This window comes from Oryx dammah, unplaced genomic scaffold (genome assembly GCF_014754425.2).
Source record: "Oryx dammah isolate SB20612 unplaced genomic scaffold, SCBI_Odam_1.1 HiC_scaffold_14, whole genome shotgun sequence".
Lineage (NCBI taxonomy): Eukaryota > Metazoa > Chordata > Mammalia > Artiodactyla > Bovidae > Oryx > Oryx dammah.
This window is the reverse complement of record NW_024070198.1, coordinates 38019532-38040898: the sequence shown is the minus strand read 5'-3', so window position 1 is coordinate 38040898 and position 21367 is coordinate 38019532.

Below are 21367 nucleotides of genomic sequence, written 5' to 3'. Positions count from 1 at the left end.
CTGGTCTCGGCTCTTTTACTAAGCAGCTCCATAATCTCAAGCAAGTTACCACCACCTTGAACCCCAGTATGTCTCTTTTTGAAGTAATCAACCAGAGGGAAGTTTGGAATCTGGAAGTTTCATCCAGGACTCCTTGATGTGAGTGAGTCCAACCAGGACTCAGATTGGCACAAACTGGCTCAGAAGCCCGTTTCAAACTGGCTCCAAGAAAAAGGGACTTGATTGACTGATGAAACTGAGAAGCTCAAGAGGGGGGGTTCTTCATGTGTGGCTGGACCCAGAACTTCAAACAAGATAATCAGTTCTTTGCCTTTGTCTGCATTGCTCATCACTGGTTTCCTCTGAACTGGCTTCAACCTCAGGCAGTGCTCTCCGTTCTTAGCAGAGACGGCCAGCTGCAGATCCAGGCTTCCATCCAATCAGCTTCAGAGCCACTGTGGGAAGATCATACCTCTTTTTCAACAATTTCAACACTAATCTCAGGATTGAATCTCATTGGTCTGACTTAGGTCACATGCCCATCCCAGAACCAATCACTAGCCAGACCAGTGGACACCCTGGTGGACCAGGGCTTGGTCATGGGCTGACTGCTCAAGCTGATAAGGAGTGATTTCCCAAGACTTCCAGGATTTCAGCAAAGCAGCATCCTCTCCTCCCCTGCCCCCCACCCCCATCGAGGTAGGTGATGGGGCTACCCTCCTCCCCTTCCACACCGTGGTTACTGGGCAGTTGGGCTGGGATGCTGACATGGATTTGGATCTTAAATCACTCACACTCTGGGGAAGGCAGAGAAGTACATAGTGAACCATAATATCAGCCAGGCCATTTCAAAGGCTATAATTGCAGCCCACGTGATGTGCTGCCAGAGTTCAAATGAGGCAGGAATTAACTGTGCTGGGGGGCCCAGGAAGGCTTCTCAGAGGAGTTGACATCGATCTGTCCTGCCTCTCTCCCTTTTCTTTACTTTCTGCCTGCACTTGTGGGTAGCCCAGACAGGTGGTGACTCAGGGCTGACCCTGGCACAGCATCCGAGCCTCCTGCCACCTGAGGGAATCGGTGGCAGCATTGCAAATCTGATTATTGGGAGCCAAGTGGCTTCTAAGCACTCCTTGAGGACCCTGGCTTCATGCGTCTGAATATGGAAATTTAATAACCATACTTGATATAACCCTCATCTCTCTCTGTACCATTCCAGAGAGAAAATTAGTCTTAGTGTTTGCAATTTTATAGACATTAGGGAACTGGTGCAAAAAATTTACTAGTTCCTGAATTCATGGGCCTGAAGTGACAGAAGAGACTGGTTGGGTTGCTGATAGAATCACAGAATGTGAGAGATGGAAGCCTGAGAGGTGATTCAGGCCAGGGGTGCTTCATGCGGAGGCTGTGAAGTCTTCTAATGTGGAGACAGAATTGTGCCTCCGTGTGTGTGTGTGTATGTGTGTGTGTGTGAGAGAGCGTTCATAGCTCTCATCAGATTTGCAAAAGGATCTGTGACCATCAAAAACTAACAGCTTTCAGCTGGGGCCCCAGTCCTCATGTGACCATGGAGAAGAACGGAGCCCTGGGGCAAAATATTTCCCAGAGCCCCGCAGGTCAGGGTCCGAGCTGACGTTGAAGCTTAGATGTCCGGATACTGGCCTGGGGTTGGGGTGGGGCTGTAGTTGCTTAGTCACTAAGTCATGTCCAACTCTGTGACCTCATGGACAGTAGTCCACCAGGCTTCTCTGTCCATGGGAGTCTCCAGGCAAGAATACTGGAGTGGGTTGCCATTTCCTTCTCCAGGGGTTTTATCAACCCAGGGGTGTAACCCGCATCTCCTGCGTTGACAGGCGGATTCTTACCACTGAGCCACCAGGGAAGCCCAGGGGTGGCGGATCTTTCTTCAAAGCAGGGGTCCCCAAGCTGACTGGGCATCAGAACCTTTGGAAGTCTTGTCAAGTGCTCTGGGCTGGTTCCAGACCCCCAAGTAGAGGACAGCTGAGCCCCAGGAAGCTGCATGCTCAGCAGGTTCCCATGTGGGTCTCCTGGAGGCTGCCCAGACCTGGCACAGCGATGAACGTCTGGTCCATAGCTTGGGAAGAACAAACTTCAGATGCATGGAGGATCAAGGGGACACCTTTGACAGGGGTTGGGTAGGTGGCTGGGTCTGGAGTTTCCAAGACCACCCTCAAGTTTGGAGATTGACTAGAAGGACTTATGCATGTGTGTGTGTTAAGTCACTTCAGTTGTGTCCAACTCTTTTCGACCCCATGGACTTGGGATTCTGTCCATGGGATTCTCCAGGCAAGAATACTGGAGTGGGTTGCCATTCCCTCCTCCAGGGGATCTTCCTGACCCAGGGATCGAACCCGTGTCCCTTGCATCTCCTACATTGGCAGGCAGGTTATTTCACTCTAGCCCCACCTGGGAAGCCCAGAAGAACACATAGGATGTGGCATATAGTCGTCCTCGTGGCTGAGATCTGTCACAGCAGAAACATACAAAGTAGAGCAGCAGAAGGAAAGGATGAAGCTGTGTGGGATGAAGTCCAGAGGAAGCCGGGTACCAAGGTCCAAGAGTCTCTCCCAGCCGAGAGACTGGGACACACTAGAGTCCTCCAGCCTCAGATCTCGAGCGCTGTCCATTAGGGGCACTTGTCTGAGCCTAGAAGTCCAAGGTTTTCATTGGGGGTCAGTTTTTATTGGGCACCCTGTGCCTAGCACACATCCAAACCCCAAACCTTCAGAAGGAAAGTAGGTGTTCAGCATACACCAGTTTGTACAAACATCGTGGTCATTCCCTAACTGTAAGCTGCTGAGCTCCTCTTCTCAGGGAGCCATGAAAACTGCCAAGGCCTTTGTAAAGGTAGCAGTCTCCTGCACCGTGGGGACACCAGCCGGCTTGACCTTGATGATGCACTGTGTCATTGGTGTTCTGGGGGAAGCACCAAAGGGTGACCACGTACATCAGCGCACCTGTGTCCCCAGCAGACAGATGGTTGTAGTAGCTGTATACTGGGCAATGTTCCTGTGACCGCACCGACCTGCTTCTCTGTGTCACCAGCGCCCACCTAAAGTCCCCGGGGAGGCCTCTGTTAGACGGATTGAGGACTCGGATCTGGCATGTTCTGCTTCCTCAGTGGGGGTTGATCTGGTGTCTGGTCAAGGCTCACAGATCAGTGTATCCACTTGCTCAGGCTGCCGTAACGGGTCCTACAGGCTGCGTGGCTTAGACAGTAGAAAGTCCCTCAGTTCTGGAGGCTGGAAGTCTGAGATCAAAGTGTCTGCAGGGATGGATTCTTCTGAGGCCTCTATTCTCGGCTTGTAGACAGCTGTCTTCCCTGTGTGTCTGTGTCTTACTCTCCTCTTCTTATAAGGACACCAGTCAGATTGGATTGGGGCCCACCCCCATAACATGAATCCCCTCTTTAAGGACCTTATCTCCAAATATGGGGCTTCCCAGGTGGCGCTAGTGGTAGAGAACCCGCCTGCCAATGCAGGAGACATAAAAGACGCAGGTTCAGTCCCTGGGTCGGGAAGATCCCCTGGAGGAGGGCATGGCAACCCACTCCAGTATTCTTGCCTGGAGAATCCAATGGACAGGTGAGCCTGGTGGGCTACAATCCATGAGATCACAGAGAATCTGACACGATTGAAGTGACTTAGCATGCATACAGGCATCTTTGAACACAGCCATCGTCTGAGGTACTCAAGGGGTAGGATTTCACGGTATGAAGTTTGCGTGGACACAATTCAGCACACAACTGTAGGGTTTTCCCCAAATGTAGGCAGGAGGCTTGGAAGCTGGGTATTTCTTCTTGAAGGACAATGCTGGTTGTCCTTCAAGGGTTTTAACGTCTGGGGGCTTCTGTGATCAAGAGCCTTTCCCCTTGGTTAGTGTAAATGACTTTCCTCTCACTGGAGTTCGCTGTAACCAGCCCTGGTTTACAGAATAAGAAAATGTAGACTAGTTTCTGAACAATGAGGACAAATCTCTCATCAGATCTCCACAGCTGGCCAGGAGATGCTGAGCCTGCAGTTCTGTTCTCTGGGGCTGGGTCGGGTCCCAGGCACGGGGGAACTGTGGAAGAAGTCAGTGCCCCTCTAGCCACCATGCTGACTGGCTGGTCGCACCTGTTCCAGGTGCCCTGGGCTCTGACCTGCCGGTAAACGAGACAAGGGTCAGCATCCCCAGCCTCCACACAGTGCCGTTTCTTACTTGGTTTCTTGAAGAAGCACCCTGGTTATGTACATAAAAGTCCCTGGGGGTGAGTTAACAGCCCCAGAGGCATTTTAGGAGCAGTGTGTGGGCTGTCTCATGGTCTGAACCCAGGCCAGGGACTTCTGAGAGCCTGTGGCTAAAGTGAGAGATACCATCAGGGAGGACACAGGTCTCCCCCTGATCCTCCTAGACTTGATTCTGCTGTGTCAGAGGTCCCACACAGCCTGCTGTGACCAAGAGACCCTCACCTCCTGGGTAAGTAAAGACAGGACACCTTGGTGAAGCCTTGCAAAGAGGCAACAGCTTCAGCTGCAGTGGGAGATAGGGGATCATGAAGTCCCAGGGGAGGCCTGCCTGGCTCCATGTTCTCAAAGTTACATAGTGGTGATAGCTTGAGCATATACCCTTCCCTACTCTGGCAGCTAGGTATCTCCCATTTACCCTTTAGCTGGGGCCCCTAGTCAGCTCAGCTGGGCTCTGCTGACATCTCTCTTTTGGAGTGCAACACTGCTGTAGGGGAGGAAAAAAAGTTTTCTTCTATCCTCTTAGGTTCAGTACCTGAGGCCTGCAAACTAAACTGAAAACTGCCATATGAACAAGAGAGAATTCATACAAATAGGATTCAATGTTGATATTTTAATTTTTTTGTGAAGAATCAAAGTCTGGGAGGAGCAGGGTGAGACCTGTGTCCACCCTGGTGGCATCTCTCTTTTTACCCACAGGCTCTTCATAGAAAAGTGAAGACCCAAGAAACAGTCAGACCTGACGACTTACATCCCACTTATATAAATTGTGTAGAAGATGAATTGTAGGAAGATAAATTTTATTGAAATGAAGGGAAGTTAAGGGTTATTTTGGTAAGGTTTGTTTGTGCAGATGTATCTCAGGGATGAGTGTCTCCAGTGATAGACTTGATCTCCTGGTACAGGAACTGGGAAGGAAACACCTTCACAAAAGGAAACTTCTGTGCTGCTTTTAGGCAGATGGGGGAGGGCAGAAGCTTCTTTGTTTTTGCTGTTCAATTGCCTTCAGCTCCAAGTTCTCTTAGTGCAAAGTGGCAAATTTGGGGGTGGCATTTTCTGATCCCTTTCACTCCCCACCCCTCTCCCACCTCAGGTTCATGTATGTGTCCACATTTATGACTTTAAATGATGTAATCATGCTCCCACCGAACCTCCTGGAAGCTAGGATCCCATGAGTTGCATGAGATAAGGTGACAGAGCAGGGAGGTGGCAGGAGGGCCTCCCGGGCACCAAGCCTGGCACCTGGCTCTGCTGGTCACTGGCTAAGAAGCTTCATTTTACTTAACTACTGCCTTGGGCTTCCCTGGTGACTCAGAGGATGAAGAGTCTGCCTGCAAGGCAGGAGACCTGGGTTCAGTCTCTGGGTGGGAAGATCCCCTGGAGGAGGGCATGGCAACCCAACTCCAGTATTCTTGCCTGGAGAATCCCCTGGACAAACGAGCCTGGAGGGCTACAGTTCATGGGATCCTAAAGAATTCAACACGACGGAGCAATTAACCCTTTTCAACCACTGCCTTATCCACAGTGCGGGGGTAGCCCCGCGTGCGGGCAGCCCACTCCCCGCGCCGCCCCCACACAGCTGGCGTGAGGATAGAGTGTGGGTGAAGGCATTCTGTGAACCATGGAGTGTTGTGGGGGCACAGTGGTCCCTCAATCTTTCTTCCTAGTTGCTGACCTCTCTGGGGAGTTCTGATTCTGTCCCTGGGACAGCCGGGAAGCGAAAGGCTTGATTCACTCCAGCCTGCGCCGCTGGACCCACTGTCTGAAGGGCGCCCCCTGGTGTCCATCACCGCGGCGCCTGGGGCCCTGTTTGCTAAGTCGCTTCACTCTGTGCAGCCCCATAGACGGCAGCCCACCAGGCTCCCCCGTCCCTGGGATTCTCCAGGCAAGAACCCTGGAGTGGGTTGCCATTTCCTTCCCCAATGCATGAAAGTGAAAAGTGAAAGTGAAGTCGCTCAGTCGTGTCCGACTCTTAGCGACCCCATGGACTGCAGCCTAGTACTGGAGTGGGGTGCCATTGCCTTCTCCTGGGCCCTGTTTCAGAATGTCCTAGTGATGGTTCTTCCTTCTTTGAGGTTATAACCTCCTCTTTCCCAGGCGGGATTCCAAACTGAAATGTGAAGTGGGGCTGCATCTGCTGAACAAGCTCTTCTGCAGTAGCCTCTCACCTTCCCTGCCTACCGAGATAGTATGTACACAGGAAAGTGAAGTCGCTCAGTCATGTCGACACTTTGTGACCCCATGGAATGTAGCCTACCAGGCTCCTGGAAATCCATGGGATTTTCCAGGCAAAAGTACTGGACTGGGTTGCCATTTCCTTCTCCAGGGGATCTTCCCAACCCAGGGGTTGAACCTGGGTCTCCCACATGGCAGGCAGATGCTTTACCGTCTGAGCTACCAGGGTGGATGGGTAAGTAACACCCACTGCTTGTTCTGAAGTCTAGCTATATTTTTGTGTCCTGCTATATTTTCATTGCCTACGCCAGGGTCATGAAAATATTCTCCTACTTTCTAGTAGATTTTGTTTTACTTTCCATGTACTTTCCAAGTACTTGTATATACTTTCTATACTTAAAAAAAAAAAAAAAAGCCTAGAATTTGCTTAAAGATTAGACATTGATGACTGAGAAGTGAAATTCAGTTTGGGGAAAAAATAGGTAATAACACCTAAGCTTATGGGGAGGATGGTGGGAGGGGGGTTCAGGGTTGGGAACTCATGTATACCTGTGGTGGATTCATGTCAATGTATAGCAAAACCAATACAGTATTGTAAAGTAAAAAAAAAAAAATTAAATTAAAAAAAAAAACAAAAACCTAAGCTTTGTTTCCTTTGCCAGGAAATGAGGATAAGAATTCCCAGGGTTGTTGTGACATTAAAACCATATTTATTTATTTATCTGGCTACATCAGGTCTTAGCTGTGGCCTGTGGGCTTCTCTCTAGCTGTGCACAGGCTCCAGAGTGTGTGAGCTCAGTAGTTGAAGTGCTTGGGCTTAGTTGCAGCAGACATGTGGGATCTTAGTTCCCCAACCAAAGATCCGCCTTGTGTCCCTTGAGTTGGAAGGCATATTCTTAACCACTGCACCACCAGGGAAGCCCCCTGTCCATTAAATGAGACAATGTGTGTCGAGTGTTCACCGCAGGAGTGGGCACACAGTAAGTAAAACTCAGTGTTTTTGTTGTTCAGTCACTCAGTGGTGTCTGACTCTTTTTGACCCCATGGACTGCAGTGTGCCACGCTTCCCTGTCCTTCACTATCTCCTGGAGCTTGTTCAAACTCCTGTCCATCGAGTCGGTGACACCATCCAACCATTTCCTCCTCTGTTGCTCCTTTCTTCTCCTGCCTTCAATCTTACCCAGCATCAGGGTCTTTTCCAGTGAGTTGGCTTCTTGTATCAGGTGGCCAAGTATTGGAGCTTCAGCTTCAGCCTCAATCCTTCCATTCAGATTGATTTCCTTTAGGATTGACTGGTTTGATCTCCTTGCACTCCAAGGGACTCTCAAGAATCTTCTCCAACACCACAGTTCAAAAGCATCAATTCTTCGGTGCTCAGCCTTCTTAATCATCCAACTCTCACATCCATATGTGACTTCTGGAATAAACCATAGGTTTGACTATATGGACCTTTGTCAGCAAAGTGATATCTCTGCTTTTTAATGTGCTGTCTAGATTTGTCAACATAGGCTCTTATTATTGCTCTGGGTCCACCTATTTGTTTTTATGACTCTCCAGTATTCTACTGAACTTGACTGTGATGGTCGTGGAGGTAATTTCTGATTTTCCATTCCTACAATCCACACTGCATAAATAAGCTTGTAAACAGAGGTGCTTATGAGTATTTCTGCCAGACAGATTTTTGATTTCTTGTGCCTCCATCAAATGTCCTCAGTAAATGCAAAAGAGGAAAAGACTATGAAAATTTTCCCAGGGTCCCTCTCTGTCCCTTTGGAAAGGGTAGGCGAGGAGCGGTCTGCTAAGAAGCTGCTAGAGAAAGAAGACAAATCTGTACCATTTGCCCTCAGAAGAGGAGGAGCAGTTAGGATGCAGGTGTAGAATAAGAGCCATTTGCTACAAACAGTGAGAAAAATAGCTTGTGGGAGCCTTTGTTCCTTCAGAGGCGTAATTGCCTTTGATGGGCTGTTAATAGGAGTCATTATGTGGTTATTAAGAAGGGAATGTGATGAGCCCAGCTCTGAATAGCTACATTCAGGGGGCTCCTGGTTTAATCTTGTTTTTCCTCTGCACACAAGGAGTCCTGCTACTTACCTGGAATCCCCTTGAATCGGGGAATTTGAACTTTGAGTCCAGTAGGATGGGACAACTCCTGAGGGTACCAATTACTTCCTCGGGGACCTAATGGTGGGGAGGAGGGGGGCAGAATAGGGCAGGGGAAAGAAAAGGAAAAGGAAAGGAAGAGATGAGAAGGGAGTTAGGAAGGGTGATCAAGAGATGGAACGGAACTTCCCTGGTGGTCCAGTGGGTAAGACTCTGAGCTCCCAAGGTAGGGGACCTGGGTTTGATCCCTGGTCAGGGAGCCCATATGCCACAACTAAAGACCTGACCCAGTCAAATAAAATAAATGTTTTTAAAAAGACAGAGATGGAGTGATGGAGAGATGGGAAGAGAGAAGGCAAGAAAGAGAAAGAGTGGAACAGAGAAAAGCTGGAACAGAGTGATAGTGAGCAGAAAGAGAAGTGTGCAGGAGGTAGGTGGGGGGAGAAAAGAAAAATGAAAAAAGAACATTAGCCTGTAGGGTAAATTCTAGAGCCTGAATTCTGGCTCATGACCTGGGAATGACCTCCAAAGGCTGATCCTCCTGCCCACCCAGCCCTGCTGATTTCATTTCTATATTTAACAAGATCCCTGGTGATGACTCTGCAGGTTCAATTTCGAGAAGCATTGATTTGAGCTCAGCGTGGGGCTTGGAGTGGCTCATGCCAGGGCCTGGGGGATTCGCCAAGGAGGAGCAAGCTGGGCTTGATCTTGCTGAGAAGCTAGGTTAGATGGAGAAAAGTGCCCAGGAGAGAAATGAAGCGGAAGGGGGTTTGGCGAGGGCTGGGGGTGATGGAAGCTGAGCACCGAACAGCTGATGCTTTTGAAATGTGGTGTCGGAGAAGACTCTTGAGAGTCCCTTGGACTGCAAGGAGATCCAACCAGTCCATTCTGAAGGAGATCAGCCCTGGGATTTCTTTGGAAGGAATGATGCTAAAGCTGAAACTCCAGTACTTTGGCCACCTCATGCGAAGAGTTGACTCATTGGAAAAGACTGTGATGCTGAGAGGGATTGAGGGCAGGAGGAGAAGGGGACGACAGAGGATGAGATGGCTGGATGACATCACTGATTCGATGGATGTGAGTCTGAGTGAACTCTGGGAGTTGGTGATGGACAGGGAGGCCTGGCGTGCTGCAATTCATGGGGTCGCAAAGAGTTGGACAAGACTGAGAGACTGAACTGAACTGAACTGGGGGTGATGCTGGTGGGGGGGGGACTCTAGGGCAGGTGGTCAGGGGTGTCACCAAGTAACACTTGTGGGAAGATCCAGAGGAAGCCTGGGGGATCTGGAGAAGCCATGTGGTGCTTGTGGGTCACACACTATTCTGAGTTCTTCGCTGTGTTAGTTCATTTACCCTCGCGCCCCCTGAGAGGGAGGCTCACACCCCCACCCCCTGGGTATTCAGTGGCAGCCACACTGAATTCAGAGCCAGGAGGGGCTTGAGGAGTTCTGGCCTGTCATCCACAAGCGTGAGTCTCTGAGCTCCTCTGGTTCTCTCTGTAGTACTTCCCAGTCTTCACCTGCGTCGTCAGGGCCTCAGCCTGACGCCCAGTCCTGGAAACTCTGGCTTTCTTCTTGAAGCCAGAGACCCTTACACTTCACCTAAGAAGGTGGCTGGGGTTGGTCCAGGGCCCAGTGGCAGGACAGCTAAAGCCTCTTGCACAGCCTCCCCCAACCCCCACTTTCATGAGTCCTGGCCAGGAGGGTGACCCGCTGGAAAGTCTGGCTTTCTTCTTGAAGCCAGAGACCCTTACACTTCACCTAAGGAGGTGGCTGAAAATGGTTGGCGTGTGTCCAGGGCCTGGTGGCAGGACAGCTAAAGCTTCTTGCATGGCCTCCCCCCACCCCCACCCCCACCCCCACGAGCCCTGGCCAGGAGGGTGACCCCCTCAGGGTTACTTGGAGACCAGTCAGCAGGGGTGCGATAGGCTGACCTCTGGTCCCACAGCCAGAGCCTACACCGTCCAGAGATGAGTCTGGAGCGATCACAATGGTCCTCTGGCTGGCGATTTGTGATGCCAGTCACAGGAGTGACCGAGTAAGAGCCAAGTTGCTGGGGACTCAGAACTGGAGGTCCTAGTTCCAACCAATGCCACTGACGAGCTGAGTGACCCTGGGCAAATTAGTTTAACTCTCTGGGTGTCAGTTTGCTTATGTGTAAAATGGAGAGGATAAAAATAGTGCCTACCCGTAGGGTTGTTTGGAGCATAAACGGCATCAGCTGTCAATAAAATCAGTAGGAATGCATTTAACCTGTACCATCTTGTTTTTATTACTTCTCTGACTTCTGTCTCTTGGTTCTGGGACTGTTTCCTGCCTGCGGAGGAGTCAGGGTTGCATGAAGAATACTTCACCTGAGTTTGAGGAGTTTGCAGCCACTTTCAGGGCCAGGAGAAAGTCACTGGTCTCCACTGCAAAGTTACAAAGTTTCCAAGTGCCGGCCTGGCCAGACTTTTCCTGGCTGCTCCTGGAGATGTTTGGAAGTGAATGGCAGGTGTTGCAAAGCACCTCGTGTAGTCCAGAAGAGACTCTTTACTTCCTCCACGCCTTCCAGACCAGGGCCACACCAGTATGTGCAGACGATGATTGGCGAGGACTGACCACAGACTCAGTCCCATACAGCTTTCAGTTCAGTTCAGTTCAGTTCAGTCTCTCAGTCGTGTCCGACTCTTTGCAACCCCATGAATCGCAGCACGCCAGGCCTCCCTGTCCATCACCAACTCCCAGAGTTCACTCAAACTCATGTCCATCGAGTCGGTGATGCCATCCAGCCATTTCATCCTCTGTTGTCCCCTTCTCCTCCTGCCCCCAATCCCTCCCAGCATCAGGGTCTTTTCCAATGAGTCAACTCTTCACATGAGGTGGCCAAAGTATTGGAGTTTCAGCTTCAGCATCAGTCCTTCTGATGAACACCTAGGGCTGATCACCTTTAGGATGGACTGGTTGGATCTCTTTGCAGTCCAAGGGACTCTCGAGAGTCTTCTCCAACCCCACAGTTCAAAAGCATCAATTCTTCAGTGTTCAGCCTTCTTCACAGTCCAACTCTCACATCCATACATGACCACTGGAAAAACCATAGCCTTGACTAGACGGACATTTGTTGGCAAAGTAATGTCTCTGCTTTTGAATATGCTATCTAGGTTGGTCATAACTTTTCTTCCAAGGAGTAAGCATCTTTTAATTTCATGGCTACAGTCACCAACTGCAGTGATTTTGGAGCCCCCCAAAATAAAATCTGATCTGTTTCCACTGTTTCCCAATCTATTTCCCATGAAGTGATGGGACCAGATGCCATGATCTTCGTTTTCTGAATGTTGAGCTTTAAGCCAACTTTTTCACTCTCCTCTTTCACTTTCATCAAGAGGCTCTTTAGTTCCTCTTCACTTTCTGCCATAAGGGTGGTGTCATCTGCATATATGAGGTTATTGATATTTCTCCCAGCAATCTTGATTCCGGCTTGTGTTTCTTCCAGTTTAGCGTTTCTCATAATGTACTCTGCATATAAGTTAAATAAGCAGGGTGACAATATACAGCCTTGACGTACTCCTTTTCCTATTTGAAACCAGTCTGTTGTTCCATGTCCAGTTCTAACTGTTGCTTCCTGACCTGCATACAGATTTCTCAAGAGGCAGGTCAGGTGGTCTGGTATTCCCATCTCTTTCAGAATTTTCCACAGTTTGTTGTGATCCACACAGTCAAAGGCTTTGGCATAGTCAATAAAGCAGAAATACTCTCTTGCTTTTTCCATGATCCAGCGGATGTTGGCAATTTGATTTCTGGTTCCTCTGCCTTTTCTAAAACCAGCTTGAACATCAGGAAGTTCACGGTTCACGTATTGCTGAAGCCTGGCTTGGAGAATTTTGAGCATTACTTTACTAGCATGTGAGATGAGTGCAATTGTGCGGTAGTTTGAGCATTCTTTGGCATTGCCTTTCTTTGGGATTGGAATGAAAACTGACCTTTTCCAGTCCTGTGGCCACTGCTGAGTTTTCCAAATTTGCTGGCATATTGAGGGCAGCACTTTCACAGCATCATCTTTCAGGATTTGAAATAGCTCCACTGGAATTCTATCACCTCCACTAGCTTTGTTCATAGTGATGCTTTCTAAGGCCCACTTGACTTCACATTCCAGGACGTCTGGCTCTAGATGAGTGATCACACCATCGTGATTATCCGGGTCGTGAAGATCTTTTTTGTACAGTTCTTCTGTGTATTCTTGCCACCTCTTCTTAATATCTTCTGCTTCTGTTAGGTCCCTAGCATTTCTGTCTTTTATTGAGCCCATCTTTGTATGAAATGTTCCCTTGGTATCTCTAATTTTCTTGAAGAGATCTCTAGTCTTTCCCATTCTATTGTTTTCCTCTATTTCTTTGCATTGATCACTGAAGAAGGCTTTCTTATCTCTTCTTGCTATTCTTTGGAACTCTGCATTCAGATGCTTGTATCTTTCCTTTTCACCTCTCTTCTTTTCACAGCTATTTGTAAGGCCTCCCCAGACAGCCATTTTGCTTTTTTGCATTTCTTTTCCATGGGGATAGTCTTCATCCCTGTCTCCTGTACAATGTCACGAACCTCATTCCATAGTTCATCAGGTGCTCTATCTATCAGATCTAGGCCCTTAAATCTATTTCTCACTTCCACTGTATAATCATAAGGGATTTGATTTAGGTCACACCTGAATGGTCTAGCGGTTTTCCCTACTTTCTTCAATTTAAGTCTGAATTTGGTAATAAGGAGTTCATGATCTGAGCCACAGTCAGCTCCTGGTCTTGTTTTTGTTGACTGTATAGAGCTTCTCCATCTTTGGCTGCAAAGAATATAATCAATTTGATTTCGGTGTTGACCATCTGGTGATGTCCATGTGTAGAGTCTTCTCTTGTGTTGTTGGAAGAGGGTGTTTGCTATGACCAGTGCATTTTCTTGGCAAAACTCTATTAGTCTTTGCCCTGCTTCATTCCGCATTCCAAGGCCAAATTTGCCTGTTACTCCAGGTGTTTCTTGACTTCCTACTTTTGCATTCCAGTCTCCTATAATGAAGAGGACATCTTTTTTGGGTGTTAGTTCTAAAAGGTCTTGTAGGTCTTATTAGAGCTGTTCAGCTTCAGCTTCTTCAGCCTTACTGGTTGGGGCATAGACTTGGATTACTGTGATATTGAATGGTTTGCCTTGGAAACAAACAGAGATCATTCCGTCATTTTTGAGATTGCATCCAAGTATTGCATTTCGGACTCTTTTGTTGCCCATGATGGCTACTCTATCTCTTCTGAGGGATTCCTGCCCGCAGTAGTAGATATAATGGTCATCTGAGTTAAATTCACCCATTCCAGTCCATTTTAGTTTGCTGATTCCTAGAATGTCGACGTTCACTGACACACTGAAACCATACAGCTTTAGATACATTCAGAAGGTCGTCTTGACCTTGGACTTGGGGATGGTTCAGAGCCTCTGCCACCTGTTGGGGGCTTCTCAGGCATCCATGGTTCAACTGACACAGGCAAAGTCCAGATTCCTCCGTGTGGTGCCCTTGGCCCACAATTCACAGCCAGGTCTTTCTGTCCTGTCTTTGTCCTAGTGGGCACCTGCCAGCAACTTACCACCCTCCTCCGAGAGGCTGCTATAGGCTCTGGGTGTTCAGCATCTTTAATTTCCAGAATCAAAAGACACAGTGAGTGGAGGAAAATTCCTTCTTCTCAAAAGCCAAAGGTCTCCCTCCAATCGTTTCCTAGAATTAAAAGAAAAAAAGTATTTGGCTGCATCACGTCTTAGCTGCAGCATATGGGATCTTCATTACATGAAGTCTGATCTTTCATTGCAGTGTACCAACTCTGGTATTGGTGCTCCGGCTCAGTAGCTCCGAGGCATGTGGGATTTTAGTTCCCAACCAGGGATCAAGCCCAGGTCCTCTGCACTGCAAGTCAGATTCTCAACCACTGGACCACCAGGGAAGCTCCTATTTTCTAGAATTAAGTCTTTCCCATTGCAGTTTATGCTCCTGCTTTCCACCAAAATGTCTAGGAGCTCCGATTTCTTCCAGTGAATGGGGAGGAGAGAGGAAATGAAGTCTGGTGTTTGTCTTGTATGACAGGCACGAAGCCTTGCTTTCTCAGACCAACCTTATCTAAACGAGAAAATCTGGCTGAAATGCTGTTTTCCTCTTTCTGCACCTCTCCTTTCCCTGTTCTGCCAGGGCTGCTCCACCTCACACCCAGGGAACCAGAATTTCTGGGGGGTGGGGGGTGGGACAAGTCTAGGTATTTTTAAAATTTGCCCCAGATGATTCTAATGACAGCAGGGCTGAGAACCACTACTTCAGGGTAAATATTGTCATTAGGACTAGAAATCTCAGAGGCCAGAGACAGGGACGGGGCACAGTAATAACGACAGTGCTGTCACCGGGACGTGTCATGTCTCTCTTTCCTTTTTCTTATTGTCCTTCACAGTGGCTCCTATTTCAAGCCCTAACCTCAGAGGCACATAATAGCTGCAGCAGCTCCAGGTTTCACATCCCCTCAGCTTCAGGTCCTGAGGAGAGAATGTCCCGCTCATGGCCTACTGCATCTCATTGGTGCTTGCTTTTTCTCTCTCTGGTTAGCATGTCCCTGGTTGTTTTCATTCTACAAAGAAGCTTTCTCCAGCAGATAGACTGGTGTAATTTTGGTTTGGGGTATGTGTATGTATGTGTGTATTGTTAGAATGGGAGGACCTGTGAAGGAGTGTGGGAGCACGGAGTGAAGCTGAGGCAGGAGGCAGATGGGCACTCCGGGGTAAAATGATTGGATATTCATTCCCTATGGACTGAAGCTCCAAGACAAGAATAGCAGGATAGGAAGGAAGGAGGCTGGAGAAGGCAATGGCACCCCACTCCAGTACTCTTGCCTGAAAAATCCTATGGATGGAGGAGCCTGGTGGGCTGCAGTCCATGGGGTCGTGAAGAGTCAGACATGACTGAGCGACTTCCCTTTCACTTCTCACTTTCATGCATTGGAGAAGGAAATGGCAACCCACTCCAGTGTTCTTGCCTGGAGAATCCCAGGGACGGGGGAGCCTGGTGGGCTCCTGTCTATGGGATCGCACAGAGTCGGACACGACTGAAGTGACTTAGCAGCAGCAGCAGCAAGGAAGGAGACTGGGCCCTACTCAGACCACATATTTCTGTTCTGCAGCTCAGGAGACCTTCCTGATCATGCATGTGTGGAAAAGGTTCCTTAGAGGCCCAAGGGGAGTTATGTCAAGAGATGTTCCTTACCTAGATGCCTTTTAGGTAAAATCCACCTTGGCTAAGAGGTGCGTGTGCACATATGGGAGAATCCTGAGATATACGCAATATGGACTGTGAACCAGGAAAGCCAAAATGATTGCCCAAAGGAAACCCAGACGAAATGGCCCATAAATATGATTCAAACTGCCACGAGGGCGCGACTCAGGGACTTTCCCTCTGAGTCTGCTGTGTGCCTATCCACACGCTCTGTACTCTTTTCCTCTTAATACTTGCTTCACTACTTTCCGTCCTTTGGGAAATTCTCTTCTGCAAAGCCAAAGGGCCAGGGCCCTTGTCACCGACCTCTGGTCTAGTGGCTAGGATCTGGTTCTCTGACCGCTGCGAGCCAGCCTCAGTCTCTGGCTGGGAACCCAAGCCCTGCTCCCAGCCGTTGTGGGCCGAGGTCACCCGAGATCAAGGTTACTGGCTGGGAGAGGGGTCAGGAACAGTTAAGGGGAGGGCTAGAGGAGTGAGTGTTCCCAGCTGAGGAGCCAGCAAGATTTATATTAAGAAATATACAGTTAGTCTTCAGCCTGTTCCTGGCACCTCCTAAAACCCTTGGAATTTCTTAAGTGGTAAGAGGATAAAGGTGTCTTTTGTTATTTATAACAAGCCCCTTTCAACTGCAGCTGAGTTTATGTTAATGAGGGGCCTATTGGAAAGCCCCTAAGGATGGAGGTGGGGGTTGCCAGGGGAACCAACCAGAGGGTTGGAATTTTGAGTCTCTCCCACAGCCCACACCTGTTTCTCCTGGGGAGGGAAGGGGGGGATGGAGGTTGAAATAGTTACCAATGGCCAATGACTTAATCAATCATGCCCATGTCTATAAAACTCCTAAATACTAGGGTTCTGAGAGCTTTGGGGTTGGTGAACAAGAACACAGCAGGTCTGGGACTTCCCTGGCAGTCCAGTGGTTAAGATTCTGCTCTTCCAATGCAGGGGCTGCAGGTTCAATCCCTGGTCAGGGAAGTCAGATCCCACAGGCTGCGCTTCATGACCAAAATAAAAAATAAAAAGAACGCAGCTTGTGTCAGAGGGTTTCACACCCCAAACTCCTCTGAGATAGAAGCTGCTGTACTCCGTACCCTTCTGGAACTCACCCTGGGAATGTCTTTATCTGGCTGTTCGTTTGTATCCTTTGTAATAAACCAATAGTCTAGTAAGTAAACTCTTTCCCTGAGTTCTGTGAACTACTGTAGCATGCGTGCGCTGCGACGCTTCAGTCGTGTCTGACTCTGCGACCTCATGGACTCTGGTCCATCAGACTCCCAGTCCATGGGATTCTCCAGGTAAGAATACTGGTGTGGGTTGCCATGCCCTCCTCCAGGCCATGGGGACCTCCTATTTACAACTGGTCTGTTAGAAGCACGTGTGGCAACCTGGACTTGGAAGTGGTGTCTGAAGTGGGGGCGTCCTGTGGGACTGAGCCCTTCTCCTGTGGGGTCTGAGGCTACCTCCAGGTTGACACTATCAGTATCGAGTTCAAGTGTAGGCCACCCAGCTGGTGTTACAGGCTCGCTTGGTGCGGGAGACCACCCCTGCCGTTGTCAGAAGTGTCCCAAGTGTCCTTTAAGTAGAAAAGTCAAAGTGGACAGAACGTGGGGGTGTTTCTGTACAAGAGGTAATACATGTGCGTAACTTAAACAGGTTTTAAAAGTTAAACATTAAATAGTGCCCTGTGAGTCTTCCACTGTAAAAACCGTCTCCCATTCCCCATCACGCTGCTCAGTGATAACATTTTCTTTGTTCTTCTGGAAATGTCTTCTGGTTCCTACTTCCATGTTCCAATGTTTACGCTGTTCTTTCATGATTTTTCCACTTTAGACACTAATGACTTCCTACGCTGGAAGATGGAGATTTACCATTCTTACATCTTCCTTGCCACAGTAGGCTTAATACTGCACCCCTCCCCCAGATGTCCCTGCCCTAACCACCCCCAAACTTGTGAATGTTACCTTATATGGCAAAAGAGACTCTGCAGATGTGATTAAAGTTAAGAACCTTGAAATGAGATTATCGTGGATTATCTGGGTGGGCTCAGTTCAATCACGAGTCCTTAAAAGTGAAAGGCAGTAGGTCAGAGAGGTGACAAGGGAAGGTGAGGCAGGAGAGGGTGGAAGCCCTGTTGTTGGCTTTGAAGGTGGAGGAAGGGGGCCACGAGTCAAGGAATGTGGGTGACTGTGGAAGGCGACCTGCTCTCCAGTGATAGCCTGCAAGGAAATGGCACCTTCAGTCCTGGCCGTGGCAGGGGGCTGAATTCTGCCAACGACTTCAGTGGGCAGGGCGATAGATTCTCCCTGGAGCCCCGGAAGGCATGCTGCTTTGCTTAGCTGATCGAGACCCACGTCTGACTTAAGACCTAGAAAGTGAAAGCGTTAGTCGCTCAGTCGTGTCTGCCTCTTTGGGACCACCAGGCTCCTCTGTCCATGGGATTCTCCAGGCAAGAATACTGGAGAGGGTTACCATTTCCTCCTCCAGGGGATCTTCGGGTCTCCTGCATCGCATTCTTTACTGAGCCACCAGGGAAGCCCAAGGACCCGGAGTGTTAAGATAATCAGTATCTGGGGAATCCCCTGGTTCAGACTCTGCACTTCCACTGCGGAGGGTGTGATCAATCCTTGGTCGGGGAACTAAGATCTCACAAACCACATGGTGTGGCAAAAAATAAATAAATAAATAAATTTATGTTGCTTCAGGCCACCAAGTTTGTTCAGCAAATAGCAAAAGAAAATATACCTCCCACTCTGACACACATACTTCCTCATCACCTTTCCTTCTGATATATTAATAACTATAATTCAAAGTTCAGTGTTTGTGTAAGATGAAACATTGTTCCCAGCTGATCTATGTAGAGTACCAGGATTATGTTTGTCGTTTTTTGTTTTCTTGGAGTTAATAATTGCTTTTTTTTTTTTTTGCTTAAATTTCCTGTATATTTGTGAATTCAGCTCTAAATATTTGATAACACTCTGTCAGGTGCTTAGTCGCAAAAAACAGATCACACTCTAGCCAGAAGTTGTTACAGCACGTTCACACGGAGGGACAGAGCTCAGACCACAGGGCTGGAGGTCAGGGAGAGGTCAGTCTTTCACCTCTGCTGTCCCTGAAGGTTAGATGCCTTCCCCTCTACCTGCTCTTGTAAAGCAGGTGTCTGTTATTGACACCTGCTTGTTACATTACTTTCCCCAGAAATGAAATGTCACATGGATCCGCTGGTTGCCAGGGCTGAGGTCACATGTCTACACCCTAGCTGTGAAGGAGGCTGGAAAGCTCCGAGTTCATCTGGGTTAGTTGCTCTCTGGACCTGCGGCATCCTGAAACTCCTCACCACCTCTTTCTGGATTTCTCGCTTGCCTCTCTTTGTCCTGGACCCTCTGCTTCCTCACTGTAGTGGATCATCGCTAGCTGGATTCTCTGATTGAATGAGTGGGCTTGTCAACGGCAGGCTCCACTCTTAGTGTTTTTCACTTCAGTGGTTTTCAATTTTGTTGCACATTATAGTCACCAGGGAGCTTTTACAAGGAAGCTGTTTGACCCCTCCCTAACTAATTAAATCACGGGAGGGTGGGGCTCTGGGACTGGTGTCTTTTTAAGGCTCCCCAGGTACTTCTAATTGTAGGTTCTGGAGGACCTTGCTGTAGAGTGATTTAGTTCAGCTGTCTTGAGAAACATGTCATAGCTGACATGTAAGTAGATTCTGTCAACTTGCAATCATTCACATCAAACCCTGAACAGGTGCCCTCCTCTACAAGAGAGATGGTTGGAGATAATGGAGAGGAGGTGCAAGAAATCGTGTTTCTCTGACAGAAGTTAATTCTAAATTAAGTACCCCTGAAAGAGAAGCAGGGAAAACATTTTTACCTGTCATGCCTCCTTTGAGGACACAAAACAACCGTGTCTGCACCTGGAGCTCTTTTTCTCTTGAGTTGGTCAGACTCCCTCATGAAGAATTTTCCATTTTCCTTCTTTTTTTCCTTGCCAGCATCCTGAGTGAGATCTGAGTCGGGGAAGAAGACAGTGGGGGAGGGGGGGGTCTTGATATCTGACAGGTAAACTTGGATTTAATTTCCTGTTTTGGGCGCGGGTCCTTCCTCCGCAGAGGTCCTTGGTGTCCCCCAGGGTTGAGGTCCTGTTTTACTTTTTCTAGAGCATCAGTTGTCAGTCTTCCACCAGGGCAGAAGGGGTGTTTTGTCTGTGAGGAGAGGGAGAGGTGATCAGGGTCTGCCTGCTCCTAAGCTAGTCGTTCAGCTAACCATCATCGTGTCAACCCCACCTCCGTCCCCACTGCTGGGGTGCTCTGCCTGCCTGGGTGGGGTTCTTCTGTGGAAACCAGGCTGAGCCCCGGGGCTCCACGTGGCTCTCTGGGTTCTGCTCTCTCAGAGCTTATCCATTTGCTTCCCATCTTCCAAAATCTTGTTCTTGCTGTTTCTCATTCTTCTTTGTTCCTGTGTGCTTATTCCTTTAAAGTCGCCCTTTACTTCAGTCTTAACGAGGTACGGGGAGGAATCCCGGGTGAATGTGTCCCATTTATCATCTTCCGTCAGAGGTCTTCACCACTGCCATAATGGGAATTTATTGTATGGCTTTGTGAGGACAGGTGAGTTATTTTAACTTTAGGGGATGGCTAGTTTAATGATTGCAACGTTAACGGTTCAAATGTAAGTTCTTTTCCACGAGGCACAGATTTCACTGTGAAACAATAGGTGTTCTGGAACCTTCTGGGGTGATGGGCTGCGTGAGAGGAAAGACTCTGTGTTGAACATTGATGGGACAAACTTTTTTTTTTTTTTTCAGAGACGAGCTGGTTCTCGTTTTGCACAGCAACGTGGTGATGTGTATCACAGATACTGCCGAGCGCCGAGCTTGGGAATTTATGCTGCATTTCTGACTTTGTGTGGGTTTCCACTCTCAATTGCTGCTGGAATGTTCTACAGACTTTCTTTCCCAAGAGCTAGACTTGTGTGTTTGATTTTGTTTGGATAGTAACATTTCTGCCTTTGTTGCCAAATGCCAGGATTTGTAAAGTTGAACTCTGAGCTGTGAACCGAAATACAGGAAGTCAGCATTTCTAGGTGTTGGATTTCCAGGGAGAGGTCTTGAAATAGGGATCCATGAGGTTCTATTTTTGACCAGGTAGTTCAGGCAGGAGTTGGAGGTGAGCTGAGGGGTTAGGGGTCCCTGGGAGAGGCTATGGTTTGTCTGCTAGTTGGGGAGGGACCAGGCTACTTGAGTCAGACCCCAGACAGCAGGTGGGGAAGGAGACGTCTGGAAATCTGGACTCTGGGCTGCAGGCAGGTTGCCAGCTCCACTGAACTTCTGACGAACTGTTTCAATGTTTTATCCTCCCCAAGGTGGAGGAGGCTCTGGGGAGCAGAAAGAGTCCATATTACAAGGAAGGAACCCAGACCTTGTTGGTTAAGACAGGCCCCCACTTCCCGCTAACTCTCAACAGGAGTTGGCAAACTTCTCTTGTGCAGGGCCAGAGAGCAAACATTTTAGGCTTTGTGGGCTGGTCGGTCTCCGTTGCATAATTCTTTTCGTTTTTTTTTTTTTCGTGTGTGTGTGTCTCTTCAAAAATGTCAAACCGTTCTTAGCTTGCTGGCTTACAGAGG